The following is a 14,517-nucleotide window of genomic DNA, read 5'->3' as shown; positions in this document are numbered from 1 at the left end:
CTGCGTCCAAAGGAAGGTCAGGGACAGCAGGCTGCGTCCAGAGGAAGGTCAGGGACAGCAGGCTGCGTCCAGAGGAAGGTCAGGGACAGCAGGCTGCGTCCAGAGGAAGGTCAGGGACAGCAGGCTGCGTCCAGAGGAAGGTCAGGGACAGCAGGCTGCGTCCAGAGGAAGGTCAGGGACAGCAGGCAGTGTCCAGAGGAAGGTCAGGGACAGCAGGCTGTGTCCAGAGGAAGGTCAGGGACAGCAGGCTGTGTCCAGAGGAAGGTCCGGGACAGCAGGCTGTGTCCAGAGGAAGGTCAGGGACAGCAGGCAGTGTCCAGAGGAAGGTCAGGGACAGCAGGCTGTGTCCAGAGGAAGGTCAGGGACAGCAGGCTGTGTCCAGAGGAAGGTCAGGGACAGCAGGCTGTGTCCAGAGGAAGGTCAGGGACAGCAGGCTGTGTCCAAAGGTTGCAGAGGAAGGTCAGTGACTATTCAGGGAAGGCTCCTAACCACTGCCAATATGTGGTGGCTTTTCGAGCACTTTTCTGCAGCAGTGGCATCACCCAGGAGGATGCTACACTCATGGAAATGAAGGACCAGCAGCAGAAAAGTGCACGAAAAGCCACCACGTCTTGGCAGTGGTTAGGAGCCTTCCCTGAACAGTTCCCTGACATTCAGAGAAGAGGCTCTATGGAGTGACTGGACATTCAGAGAAGAGGCTCTATGGAGTGACTGGACATTCAGAGAAGAGGCTCTATGGAGTGACTGGACATTCAGAGAAGAGGCTCTATGGAGTGACTGGACATTCTGAGAAGAGGCTCTAATGGAGTGACTGGGTATTCAGAGAAGAGGCTCTTATGGAGTGACTGGGTATTCAGAGAAGAGGCTCCAAATGGAGTGACTGGACATTCTGAGAAGAGGCTCTAATGGAGTGACTGGACATTCAGAGAAGAGGCTCTAATGGAGTGACTGGACATTCAGAGAAGAGGCTCTAATGGAGTGACTGGACATTCAGAGAAGAGGCTCTAATGGAGTGACTGGGTATTCAAAGAAGAGGCTCTAATGGAGTGACTGGGTATTCAGAGAAGAAGCTCTAATGGAGTGACTGAACATTCAGAGAAGCAGGTGTTCAAGAGCTCCCCGGGACAGTTTTTTTATATACAGTCTTCATTTCTCCTCGACTGTCCCATCGATGACCCCTCCCCTGAACCAACACGACCTTTCCCGCCCAAACTGGCTCAGCCTCATCCCAAGCCCACTGAGACGGGCAATCTTCAGCCTGCTATATACTATTGTGTGTTAATGATTAGAGACATTTATTTAAAGAGGACCCCCAACAGAAATACATTTTCAAACTTTTTTTTTTGTCATCCTCGATTTTAAATGCATTATCCACATGTGGTTGTATTGTGTTTAAATAATATGATAGAGTGAGAGATTTGGTTCACTTTCTGAATTGACTAGAATTTAAATAGAATTGAGCCTAACCCCTGGATAAATTGCATCATAAGATACCTGCATGATGACAGAGAAGTAGACCATGTCGTCCACGTTGCCGTGGCTAGCCAGCAGGTCATAGATGGTCGTTCGGTTGTTATAGAGACACTCCTTGTGTTTGGAACTACTGAGGAACTTCCGGAACTCATCACGCTTCTCCTGGAACACCCCATGATTCCCTCGTCTGATTGGAGAAGCCCCAGGCGGTTCAGGTAGAGCTCAGTCAGCCAGGTGACCAGTAAGGTGATCTGGGTCTTCTCACTCTGTTTCAAATTATCAATCAAACTTTGGTTTGCAAGCAGGGAGTAACATAATCAAAAATACAGTCCATAGTCCATTCAAAATAGTTAAATCATACAAAAAATATATATATATTTTAGTTACAAGTTACCTTAGATCACACAAAATTAGTCTCTGTCCCAAATGAGAGCCCATTCCCTATATAGCACACTACTTTTGACCAGGGCCCAGAGGGTGCCATTTTGGACCGACTAAATCACCAAAAAACATCCTACCTGCTTCAGGTTGTTGAGTTTCTTCAGAAGGAACTCTTTCAGAGCTTCTTCCTGTTTCGCCTCGATGAACTTCAACGCAATCTCCTCAAAGTAGTTCTGGGTCAGAGCGTAGCACTTCGCGCTCTCCAGGTAACGCTTGTCCTGGAAGCAGTGTTCTGCCTCTTTAGCCAGGACCATGTCCATGCACTCTGGTCGGTCCCGGCAGTACTCTTTAGCCAGGTCAAACTTGTTCATGCTCATGTACATCTGCCACACATCCCTGGCTTCTCTCTGGATGTGGTATCTGGATTGAGAGAGAAAAACCCTGGACTGTTGTACTTGTCTTTCACACTTTCACATGTCTTTTGTTTCTAGCACTGATTCCACAGATCGTGGCTGAACAGGGTTTAACGAGCAACAGCAGATCTAGTATGATTCTACAGATAACGGTTGAACAGGGTTTAACTAGCAACAGCAGATCTAGTATGATTCCACAGATCGTGGCTGAACAGGGTTTAACGAGCAACAGCAGATCTAGTATGATTCTACAGATAACGGTTGAACAGGGTTTAACTAGCAACAGCAGATCTAGTATGATTCTACAGATAGTGGTTGAACAGGGTTTACTGAGCAACAGCAGATCTAGTATGATTCTACAGATAGTGGTTGAACAGGGTTTAACGAGCAACGGCAGATCTAGTATGATTCCACAGATAGCGGTTGAACAGGGTTTAATGAGCAACAGCAGATCTAGTATGATTCTACAGATAGTGGTTGAACGGGGTTTAACGAGCAACAGCAGATCTAGTATGATTCTACAGATAGTGGTTGAACAGGGTTTAACGAGCAACAGCAGATCTAGTATGATTCTACAGATAACGGTTGAATAGGGTTTACTGAGCAACAGCAGATCTAGTATGATTATACAGATAGTGGTTGAACGGGGTTTAACTAGCAACAGCAGATCTAGTATGATTCTACAGATAGTGGTTGAACGGGGTTTAACTAGCAACAGCAGATCTAGTATGATTCTACAGATAGTGGTTGAACAGGGTTTAACGAGCAACAGCAGATCTAGTATGATTCCACAGATAACGGTTGAACAGGGTTTAACGAGCAACAGCAGATCTAGTATGATTCTACAGATAGTGGTTGAACGGGGGTTTAACGAGCAACAGCAGATCTAGTATGATTCCACAGATAGTGGTTGAACGGGGTTTAACGAGCAACAGCAGATCTAGTATGATTCCACAGATAGCGGTTGAACAGGGTTTAACGAGCAACAGCAGATCTAGTATGATTCCACAGATAGTGGTTGAACGGGGTTTAACGAGCAACAGCAGATCTAGTATGATTCCACAGATAGTGGTTGAACGGGGTTTAACGAGCAACAGCAGATCTAGTATGATTCCACAGATAGTGGTTGAACGGGGTTTAACGAGCAACAGCAGATCTAGTATGATTCCACAGATAGCGGTTGAACAGGGTTTAACGAGCAATGGCTGCGGTGTGGTCATTCTACTGATCCTAGTTGAATGCACTGATTGTAAGTAAGTCTCTCTGAGTCGGAGCATCTGCTAAGTTGCCTAAAAAAAACGAAATAAAACTGTAAAAGGAACCTAAAGACGGCCTTCTCAGTGTAGATCCACACCAGGCCTCCTGCCGGGTCCTTGATCATCTTCTTCAGAGTGCCGAACTTATCAGAGAACACATCCTCGTACACCACCTGTCAATCAATCAATCAATACGCATACATCAAAATGAGTGTATTCATAAAGAGAGCCTAGTCAAAAGAAGTGCACTACATAGGGAATAGGGTGTCGTTTTGGACAAATACAAAAATCAGCAGTTGCCACTAAGACTGTTTGAGACTCGGGTTGAATGGCGGAAACACGCTTAACGAAATGAACCAGAATTTCCTGTTCAAAAACCACTCCTTTTTCCCGGGGTTAAATATATTTGTATCCAAATCCGGTTTTAAACTTCTTCACAACAGTATCTCGGACCTGCCTGGTGTGTTCCTTGTTCTTCATGATGCTCTCTGCGCTTTTAACGGACCTCTGAGACTATCACAGTGCAGGTGCATTTATACGGAGACTTGATTACACACAGGTGTATTGATGTATCACAAGGTATGCATGTCACAGTTAGTTTAACCCCGGAAAAAGGAGTGGTTTTTGAAACAGGAAAATTTGGTTCATTTTGTTAGTGGGTTTCCGCCATTCAACCCAGTCTCAACAGTTTTAGTGGCAACTGCCGATTTGTATTTGCCCAAAATGACACCCTATTCTCATGCATACATGCATGCAAGATGATAAAATACAATCCACCTGTGTGTAATCAAGTATACATATATACACACACACATACATACATAAACAGCATGGCGTGAAATGGAACTGTTCAAATCTCGTTCTCTACGTTGATGAATCAACGCTAGGTGGGGGACAGCCGGCACGTCTCGGGGTGGGGTGGGAGGACAGGCAGCCGTCTCGGGGTGGGGTGGGAGGGGGACAGGCAGTCCGTCTCGGGGTGGGGGGGACAGGGACAGGTAGGTCTACATTTACTGCAGCATAGCCTACGCTGATATAAAGAACAAACGTCTAATTTACATCTCCATCTGATTTGGTGATCACCTTGTTTTTTTTATATTGTAAAGATTAAATATATATCTCTTAATTGCAGCTGCAGCCTAAAAAATAAAAAAAACAGCCAATCAGTCAAATATCGTTGCTTTTAAATCAGTGCACTCTGTCGCAGTCTCTCTCCCTCCATCAACTCCATTCAAAATTGCAACTAAAATAGATCTTAGAAAAATAAAATAGATCCTGTTCTAGATTGAGATAAATGTCCGAGCCAACCTCTGTCAGGTAAATACATTCAATGCAGTATTAGCCTTAAATTTAGCTAATTAAATGATGCGTTATGTATAATATGCTTCTGACAGCCTCTGCGTCATACGCAAATGCCTACCCTGGGGCCCCTCCCCCTTAAAAAAAAAGGCTTGCGAGTCCCGTCCCAAAAGCTAGACTAGAATAGATTGCTGACATAGTTGTTTTTGTTTTTTGTTTTTGTTTTTTTTTGGGGGGGCATGCTCTTGTTTTTCTGAATGTTAAATACAGCAGCCTATAATACTGAGGGGTAGTTTGAAAGGAGGGCGAACTCACGATGGCGATGGGCTACTTCCTGAAGAGAAGTGAAAGCCTTCTGCGTCTATTTCTAGTCCTGTATTATTCAAAGGGTGTCATTAGAATGATGACGAGAAGAACAACATAATTGTATTTAATATGGTTAAAATATCAGAGTTGGGCCACCTATGTGAACGCAGCTTAAGTGCTTTTATTGTAGCCCGGCCAGGGCCCCCACACTAACCCGGCCGGGCCCCACAGTAGCCCGCCCGGGCCCCACAGTATTCGCCGGGCCCCACAGTGCCCGCCCGGGGCCCCACAGTAGCCCGCCCGGGGCCCCCACAGTAACCCGTCATGGCCCCCACAGTAGCCCGTCATGGCCCCCACAGTAACCCGTCATGGCCCCCACAGTAGCCCGTCATGGCCCCCACAGTAACCCGTCATGGCCCCCACAGTAGCCCGTCATGGCCCCCACAGTAGCCCGTCATGGCCCCCACAGTAACCCGTCATGGCCCCCACAGTAACCCGTCATGGCCCCCACAGCGTACGTGTGCCTACCTGCCCGTTGAGGGTGCAGATGGCACACGCGGTCAGGGAGGAGGAGTAGAAAGTGGAACTGAGTCAGCACGATGGAGATGGGCTTGTTGAAACTGAAGTCTATGTCTGGGGTGTAGTCCCACACCTGATGGGGGGTCAAATAAACACCTGATGGGGGGGTCAAATAAACACCTGATGGGGGGTCAAATAAACACCCTGATGGGGGTAAAATAAAACAGAGACAGAGACACAGAGCGAGAGAGACAGAGACACAGGCGAGACAGACAGAGACACAGAGCGAGACAGACAGAGACACAGATGAGACAGACAGAGACACAGAGCGAGACAGACAGAGACACAGAGCGGAGCGGGAACAGACACAGAGCGAGCGAGACAGAGACACAGAGCGAGCGAGACAGAGACACAGAGCGAGCGAGACAGAGACAGAGCGGCGAGCCAGAGACACAGAGCGAACGGACGAGACACAGAGCGAGACTCGACACAGAGCGGCGAGACAGAGACACAGAGCGGCGAGACAGAGACACAGAGCGGCGAGACAGAGACACAGAGCGGCGAGACAGAGACACAGAGCGAGCGAGACAGAGACACAGAGCGAGCGAGACAGAGACACAGAGCGAGACAGAGACACAGAGCGAGCCAGAGACACAGAGCGAGCCAGAGACACAGAGCGAGCCAGAGACACAGAGCGAGCCAGAGACACAGAGCGAGCCAGAGACACAGAGCGAGACACAGAGCGAGACACAGAGCGAGCAAGACAGAGACACAGAGCGAGCAAGACAGAGACACAGAGCGGAAAGCAAGACAGAGACACAGAGCGAGCAAGACAGAGACACAGAGCGAGCAAGACAGAGACACAGAGCGAGCAAGACAGAGACACAGAGCGAGCAAGACAGAGACACAGAGCGAGCCAGACAGAGACACAGAGCGAGCAAGACAGAGACACAGAGCGAGCCAGAGACACAGGAGCGAGCCAGAGACACAGAGCGCGAGCCAGACAACAGAGCGACGAAGACACAGAGCGAGCGAGAGACAAGCCGAGCGAGAGACACAGAGCGGCGAGAGAGACACAGAGCGGCGAGAGAGACACACAGAAGCGGCGAGAGACACAGAGTTGGCCAGACAGAGACACAGAGCGGCGAGACAGAGACACAGAGCGAGCGAGACAGAGACACAGAGCGAGCGAGACAGAGACACACAGAGCGAGCGAGACAGAGACACAGGCCGAGCGAGACAGAGACACAGAGCGAAAGCGAGACAGAGACACAGAGCGAGCGAGACAGAGACAGAGCGAGCGAGACAGAGACACAGAGCGAGACAGAACACAAGCCCCGAGCGAGACAGAGACACAGAGCGGCGAGACAGAGACACAGAGCGGGCAGAGACAGAGACACAGAGCGAGCGAGACAGAGACAGAGCGAGCAAGACAGAGACACAGAGCGAGACAGACAGAGACACAGAGCGAGCAAGACAGAGACACAGAGCGAGCAAGACAGAGACACAGAGCGAGCAAGACAGAGACACAGAGCGAGCAAGACAGAGACACAGAGCGAGCAAAGACAGAGACACAGAGCGAGCAAGACAGAGACACCAGAGCGAGCAAGACAGAGACACAGAGCGAGCAAGACAGAGACACAGAGCGAGCAAGACAGAGACACAGAGCGAGCAAGACAGACACAGAGCGAGCAAGACAGAGACACAGAGCGAGCAAGACAGAGACACAGAGCGAGCAAGACAGAGACACAGAGCGAGCAAGACAGAGACACAGAGCGAGCCAGAGACACAGAGCGAGCCAGAGACACAGAGCGAGCAAGACAGAGACACAGAGCGAGACAGAGAGGGAGAATGATAAGTGCAGCAGAAATATGAATTTCTAGAATACAATAGAAATATTTTGAAAGACAAGTAACAAATAGACCCATATCACCTGTGGAGAGTTTACCACTACAGTACATGATAAATACAACACATCCAACCTTAAAGTATACTAGCCTAAATATATTATAAAAACAGTACCTGCACATCACTGAGCAGCGAGTCCAACTTGACGTAGTCCAGCTGGACCGTAGAGAACTCCGTTACCCATCATCCATGCGAAGGCCTTGGGGCACGACCTGGAGCTTGGGGTGTAGAAGGTGATCTCACTGTAGCCCAAGTATTAAACGGAAACTCCTGGAAGCTGGGCAGAAGCTCCTAGTAGTAGACATAGCACATTATAAAGACATGTTCACAAGACATAAAGGGTTCATAGGACGTTATAACAAGTTAGAAAGTATGCTCATTGGCTCTGACTAAAAGTAGTGGACTATATAGGGAATTAGGGTCCATTTTCCAACACGGCCCTGTTGTTTTAAAAGGCTGTTTTTAACAGACCTGGTTCTGTGAGAAGATGGAGCTGAAGCCTTGCTGCTCGGACCCCTCTGCCACACGACCTACGAACTGGAACAAACGCTTCCTGGTGGTGGCGATGATGAAGACTTTAGACTCGGGACCTCGTTCCACCTCTATACAGCACACAGGAACAGGCCTCCCGTCCTCCTCCAGGGAGTGGACCTGCGTTTCAATAGCACACATTAGTCGGCATAATAAAAAGGATTCGTTTTGCAAAAGGACTTTCAAACACGATAACGAAAGCTGTTAAAAGCTTTCAGCCTGCAGATAAGTTCACGCGAAGGAGTGTAACCTTCTCAGCACGAATCGATTCGTTTGAATTTCAACAGGTTTGATTAGTATAGTTTTATACTGGTTCAAATTCAATCAAAAAAATTTTTTTTTTTAAATTATGTATTAACAGCATTTGTTATTTTTGGTCAAAAAGTTGGTACACACTCATGCAAGGATTGGTCTTTATTTTTACTATTTTCTACATTGTAGAATAATAGTGACGACATCAAAACTGTGAAATAACACATATGGAATAACGTAGTAACCAACGACAACACACACAAAAAAAAGTGTAAAACAAATCAAAATATATTCTAGATTCTACAAAGTAGCCACCCCTTTGTCTTGATGACCGCTTTGCACTCTTGGCATTCTCTCAACCAGCATCATGAGGGTGGTCACCGGGAATTTATTTAATTATTTTATTTTACCTTTATTTAACCAGGCAAGTCAGTTAAGAACAAATTCTTATTTTCAATGACGGCCTGGGAACAGTGGGTTAACTGCCTGTTCAGGGGCAGAACGACAGATTTGTACCTTGTCAGCTCGGGGGTATGAACTCGCAACCTTCCGGTTACTAGTCCAACACTAACCACTAGGCTACACTGAATGCTTTTCCAACAGTCTTGAAGGACTTTCCACAAAATGCTTTTCCTTCACTCTGCGGACCAACTCATCCCAAACAATCTCAATTTGGTTGAGGTCAGGTGATTGTGGAGCGATTTCAAATGAACTTATCCTCTGCAGTAAAGGTAACTGTGGGTCTTCCTTTCCTGTGGCGGTCCTCATGAGAGACAGTTAACTCTAATGAGCTTATCCTCTGCAGCAGAGGTCTTCCTTTCCTGTGGCGGTCCTCATGAGAGACAGGTAACTCTAATGAGCTTATCCTCTGCAGCAGAGGTCTTCCTTTCCTGTGGCGGTCCTCATGAGAGACAGTTAACTCTAATGAACTTATCCTCTGCAGCAGAGGTCTTCCTTTCCTGTGGCGGTCCTCATGAGAGACAGGTAACTCTAATGAACTTATCCTCTGTAGCAGAGGTCTTCCTTTCTTGTGGCGGTCCTCATGAGAGACAGGTAACTCTAATGAGCTTATCCTCTGCAGCAGAGGTCTTCCTTTCCTGTGGCGGTCCTCATGAGAGACAGTTAACTCTAATGAGCTTATCCTCTGCAGCAGAGGTCTTCCTTTCCTGTGGCGGTCCTCATGAGAGACAGTTAACTCTAATGAACTTATCCTCTGCACCAGAGGTCTTCCTTTCCTGTGGCGGTCCTCATGAGAGACAGTTAACTCTAATGAACTTATCCTCTGCAGCAGAGGTCTTCCTTCCTGTGGCGGTCCTCATGAGAGACAGTTAACTCTAATGAACTTATCCTCTGCAGCAGAGGTCTTCCTTTCCTGTGGCGGTCCTCATGAGAGACAGTTAACTCTAATGAACTTATCCTCTGCAGCAGAGGTCTTCCTTTCCTGTGGCGGTCCTCATGAGAGACAGTTAACTCTAATGAACTTATCCTCTGCACCAGAGGTCTTCCTTTCCTGTGGCGGTCCTCATGAGAGACAGTTAACTCTAATGAACTTATCCTCTGCACCAGAGGTCTTCCTTTCCTGTGGCGGTCCTCATGAGAGACAGTTAACTCTAATGAACTTATCCTCTGCACCAGAGGTCTTCCTTTCCTGTGGCGGTCCTCATGAGAGACAGTTAACTCTAATGAACTTATCCTCTGTAGCAGAGGTCTTCCTTTCCTGTGGCGGTCCTCATGAGAGACAGTTAACTCTAATGAACTTATCCTCTGCAGCAGAGGTCTTCCTTTCCTGTGGCGGTCCTCATGAGAGACAGTTAACTCTAATGAACTTATCCTCTGCAGCAGAGGTCTTCCTTTCCTGTGGCGGTCCTCATGAGAGACAGTTAACTCTAATGAACTTATCCTCTGCAGCAGAGGTCTTCCTTTCCTGTGGCGGTCCTCATGAGAGACAGTTAACTCTAATGAACTTATCCTCTGTAGCAGAGGTCTTCCTTTCCTGTGGCGGTCCTCATGAGAGACAGGTAACTCTAATGAACTTATCCTCTGTAGCAGAGGTCTTCCTTTCCTGTGGCGGTCCTCATGAGAGACAGTTAACTCTAATGAACTTATCCTCTGCACCAGAGGTCTTCCTTTCCTGTGGCGGTCCTCATGAGAGACAGTTAACTCTAATGAACTTATCCTCTGCAGCAGAGGTCTTCCTTTCCTGTGGCGGTCCTCATGAGAGACAGTTAACTCTAATGAACTTATCCTCTGTAGCAGAGGTCTTCCTTTCCTGTGGCGGTCCTCATGAGAGACAGTTAACTCTAATGAACTTATCCTCTGCAGCAGAGGTCTTCCTTTCCTGTGGCGGTCCTCATGAGAGACAGTTAACTCTAATGAACTTATCCTCTGTAGCAGAGGTCTTCCTTTCCTGTGGCGGTCCTCATGAGAGACAGTTAACTCTAATGAACTTATCCTCTGCAGCAGAGGTCTTCCTTTCCTGTGGCGGTCCTCATGAGAGACAGTTAACTCTAATGAACTTATCCTCTGCAGCAGAGGTCTTCCTTTCCTGTGGCGGTCCTCATGAGAGACAGTTAACTCTAATGAACTTATCCTCTGCAGCAGAGGTCTTCCTTTCCTGTGGCGGTCCTCATGAGAGACAGTTAACTCTAATGAACTTATCCTCTGCAGCAGAGGTCTTTCCTTTCCTGTGGCGGTCCTCATGAGAGACAGTTAACTCTAATGAACTTATCCTCTGCAGCAGAGGTCTTCCTTTCCTGTGGCGGTCCTCATGAGAGACAGTTAACTCTAATGAACTTATCCTCTGCAGCAGAGGTCTTCCTTTCCTGTGGCGGTCCTCATGAGAGACAGTTAACTCTAATGAACTTATCCTCTGCAGCAGAGGTCTTCCTTTCCTGTGGCGGTCCTCATGAGAGACAGTTAACTCTAATGAACTAATCCTCTGCAGCAGAGGTCTTCCTTTCCTGTGGCGGTCCTCATGAGAGACAGTTAACTCTAATGAACTTATCCTCTGCACCAGAGGTCTTCCTTTCCTGTGGCGGTCCTCATGAGAGACAGTTAACTCTAATGAACTTATCCTCTGCAGCAGAGGTCTTCCTTTCCTGTGGCGGTCCTCATGAGAGTTTCATCATAGCGCTTGATGGTTTTTGCGACTGGATTGACTGACAATAATGATGGCCTGTTGTTTCTCTTTGTTTATTTGAGCTGTTCTTGCCATAATATGGACTTGGTCTTTTACCAAATAGGGCTCTCTTCTGTATACCAACCCTACCTTGGCAAAACACAACTGATTGGCTCAAACGCTTTAAGGAAAGAAATTCAGAAAATGTACTTTTAACAATGCACACCTGTTAATTCAAAATAAAATCAAATTTCATTTGTCACATACACATGGTTAGCAGATGTTAATGCGAGTGTAGTGAAATGCTTGTGCTTCTAGTTCCGACAATGCAGTAATAACCAACAAGTAATCTAACTAACAATTCTTAAACTACTGTCTTATACACAGTGTAAGTGATAAAGAATATGTACATAAGGATATATGAATGAGTGATGGTACAGAGCAGCATAGGCAAGATACAGTAGATGGTATCGAGTACAGTATATACATATGAGATGAGTATGTAAACAAAGTGGCATAGTTAAAGTGGCTAGTGATACGTGTATTACATAAGGATGCAGTTGATGATATAGAGTACAGTATATACGTATGCATATGAGATGAATAATGTAGGGTAAGTAACATTATATAAGGTAGCATTGTTTAAAGTGGCTAGTGATATATTTACATCATTTCCCATCAATTCCCATTATTAAAGTGGCTGGAGTTGAGTCAGTGTGTTGGCAGCAGCCACTCAATGTTAGTGGTGGCTGTTTAACAGTCTGATGGCCTTGAGATAGAAGCTGTTTTTCAGTCTCTCGGTCCCAGCTTTGATGCACCTGTACTGACCTCGCCTTCTGGATGATAAGCGGGGTGAACAGGCAGTGGCTCGGTGGTTGATGTCCTTGATGATCTTTATGGCCTTCCTGTAACATCGGGTGGTGTAGGTGTCCTGGAGGGCAGGTAGTTTGCCCCGGTGATGCATTGTGCAGACCTCACTACCTCTGAAGAGCCTTACGGTTGAGGGCGGAGCAGTTGCCGTACCAGGCGGTGATACAGCCTGCCAGGATGCTCTCGATTGTGCATCTGTAGAAGTTTGTGAGTGCTTTTGGTGACAAGCCGAATTTTTTCAGCCTCCTGAGGTTGAAGAGGCACTGCTGCGCTTCTTCACGATGCTGTCTGTGTGAGTGGACCAATTCAGTTTGTCTGTGATGTGTATGCCGAGGAACTTAACTTACTACCCTCTCCACTACTGTTCCATCTATGTGGATAGGGGGGTGTTCCCTCTGCTGTTTCCTGAAGTCCACAATCATCTCCTTAGTTTTGTTGACGTTGAGTGTGAGGTTATTTTTCCTGACACCACACTCCGAGGGCCCTAATTGAAATGCATTCCAGGTGACTACTTCATGCAACTGGTTGAGAGAATGCCAAGAGTGTGCAAAGCTGTCATCAAGGCAAAGGCTGGCTACTTTGAAGAATCTCAGATATAAAATATATTTTTAATTGTTTCACACTTTTTATGTTTCTACATGATTAGATGTGTTATTTCATAGTGTTGATGTCTTCACTATTATTCTACAATGTAGAAAAGAGTAAAAATAAAGAAAAACCCTGGAATGAGTAGGTGTGTCTAAACATTTGACTGGTCCTGTACATGAAGATACACAGTACAATGTCATATGTTTATAGTCAGATCCTACCACTGACCTGTTTGAAGTACTGGTCGGGGTTGGTGTTAAACAGGCTTCCCTCTGAAGCGGAGATCTCAGCCTCGAAGATAATTCCCTGGCTGGTTCCCACGAGGATGGGCCCAGTGTTGGTCTCTGTCCTCAGCAGCTTGTTCCAGCCTACACTCTCTATGAGGTGTCCTCTCCAGCGGGACAGAGACCTCACCTTCTGGGTGTTTCTGTTCAGATACAGACACTCGCTGGTACTGAGAGAAATCACCAGGTGGGACCCTGCAGGGAAGGAGAGGGGAGAGCAGTATTCACAACTGGTACTGACAGATCACCAGGAGAGACCCTGCAGGGAAGGAGAGGGGAGACCAGTATTACAACTGGTACGGACAGATCACCAGGTGGGACCCTGCAGGGAAGGAGAGGGGAGACCAGTATTACAACTGGTACGGACAGATCACCAGGTGGGACCCTGCAGGGAAGGAGAGGGGAGACCAGTATTACAACTGGTACGGACAGATCACCAGGTGGGACCCTGCAGGGAAGGAGAGGGAGACCAGTATTACAACTGGTACGGACAGATCACCAGGAGAGACCCTGCAGGGAAGGAGAGGGAGACCAGCATTACAACTGGTACGGACAGATCACCAGGTGGGACCCTGCAGGGAAGGAGAGGGAGACCAGTATTACAACTGGTACGGACAAATCACCAGGTGGGACCCTGCAGGGAAGGAGAGGAGACCAGTGTTACAACTGGTACGGACAGATCACCAGGTGGGACCCTGCAGGGAAGGAGAGGGGAGACCAGTGTTACAACTGGTACGGACAGATCACCAGGTGGGACCCTGCAGGGAAGGAGAGGGGAGACCAGTATTACAACTGGTACGGACAGATCACCAGGAGAGACCCTGCAGGGAAGGAGAGGGGAGACCAGTATTACAATTGGTACGGACAGATGTAACACTATGTGGTAAACAGCAATAACACACAGATATGAAACCCTCTTTCCTGGTTGGAAAGGTGCTTATATCAGTGGTTTACTGTCACGTCATAACCTCTATCTACCTGTCTGTTAAGATGTCTGTTGAAATAGAGGTTATGACGTGACAATTACAGGCAATCTCAACTCTGTGCGTTACAGGGAAGACATCCTCCCCCTCATGTGGTACCCTTTGACAATGCAACCAGCCATACTGCTCAAGCCTTGTGCGTGATTTCCTGCAAGACAGGAATGTCAATGTTCTGCCATGGCCAGGAAAGAGCCCGGATCTCAATCCCAATGAGCACGCTGGGACCTGTTGGATCAGAGGGTGAGGGCTAGGGCCATTCCCAGAAATGTCAGGAACTTGCAGGTGCTCAGGAAGAGGTAACATCTCACAGCAAGAACTGGCACATCTGGTGCAGTC

At 47.4% G+C, this 14,517-nt stretch overlaps 1 pseudogene; it reads right to left on the bottom strand.

Annotated features, from left to right (window-relative positions):
* Positions 1-752: 752 nt before the first annotated feature.
* Positions 753-13,434, bottom strand: LOC135537369 (vacuolar protein sorting-associated protein 18 homolog; annotated as a pseudogene).
* Positions 13,435-14,517: the final 1,083 nt, after the last annotated feature.

The sequence above is a fragment of the Oncorhynchus masou genome, unplaced genomic scaffold (assembly GCF_036934945.1).
Source record: "Oncorhynchus masou masou isolate Uvic2021 unplaced genomic scaffold, UVic_Omas_1.1 unplaced_scaffold_7577, whole genome shotgun sequence".
Taxonomy (NCBI): Eukaryota; Metazoa; Chordata; class Actinopteri; order Salmoniformes; family Salmonidae; genus Oncorhynchus; species Oncorhynchus masou.
Note: the sequence above shows the minus strand (reverse complement) of the source record. Positions and strands in the feature narration are given on the sequence as shown.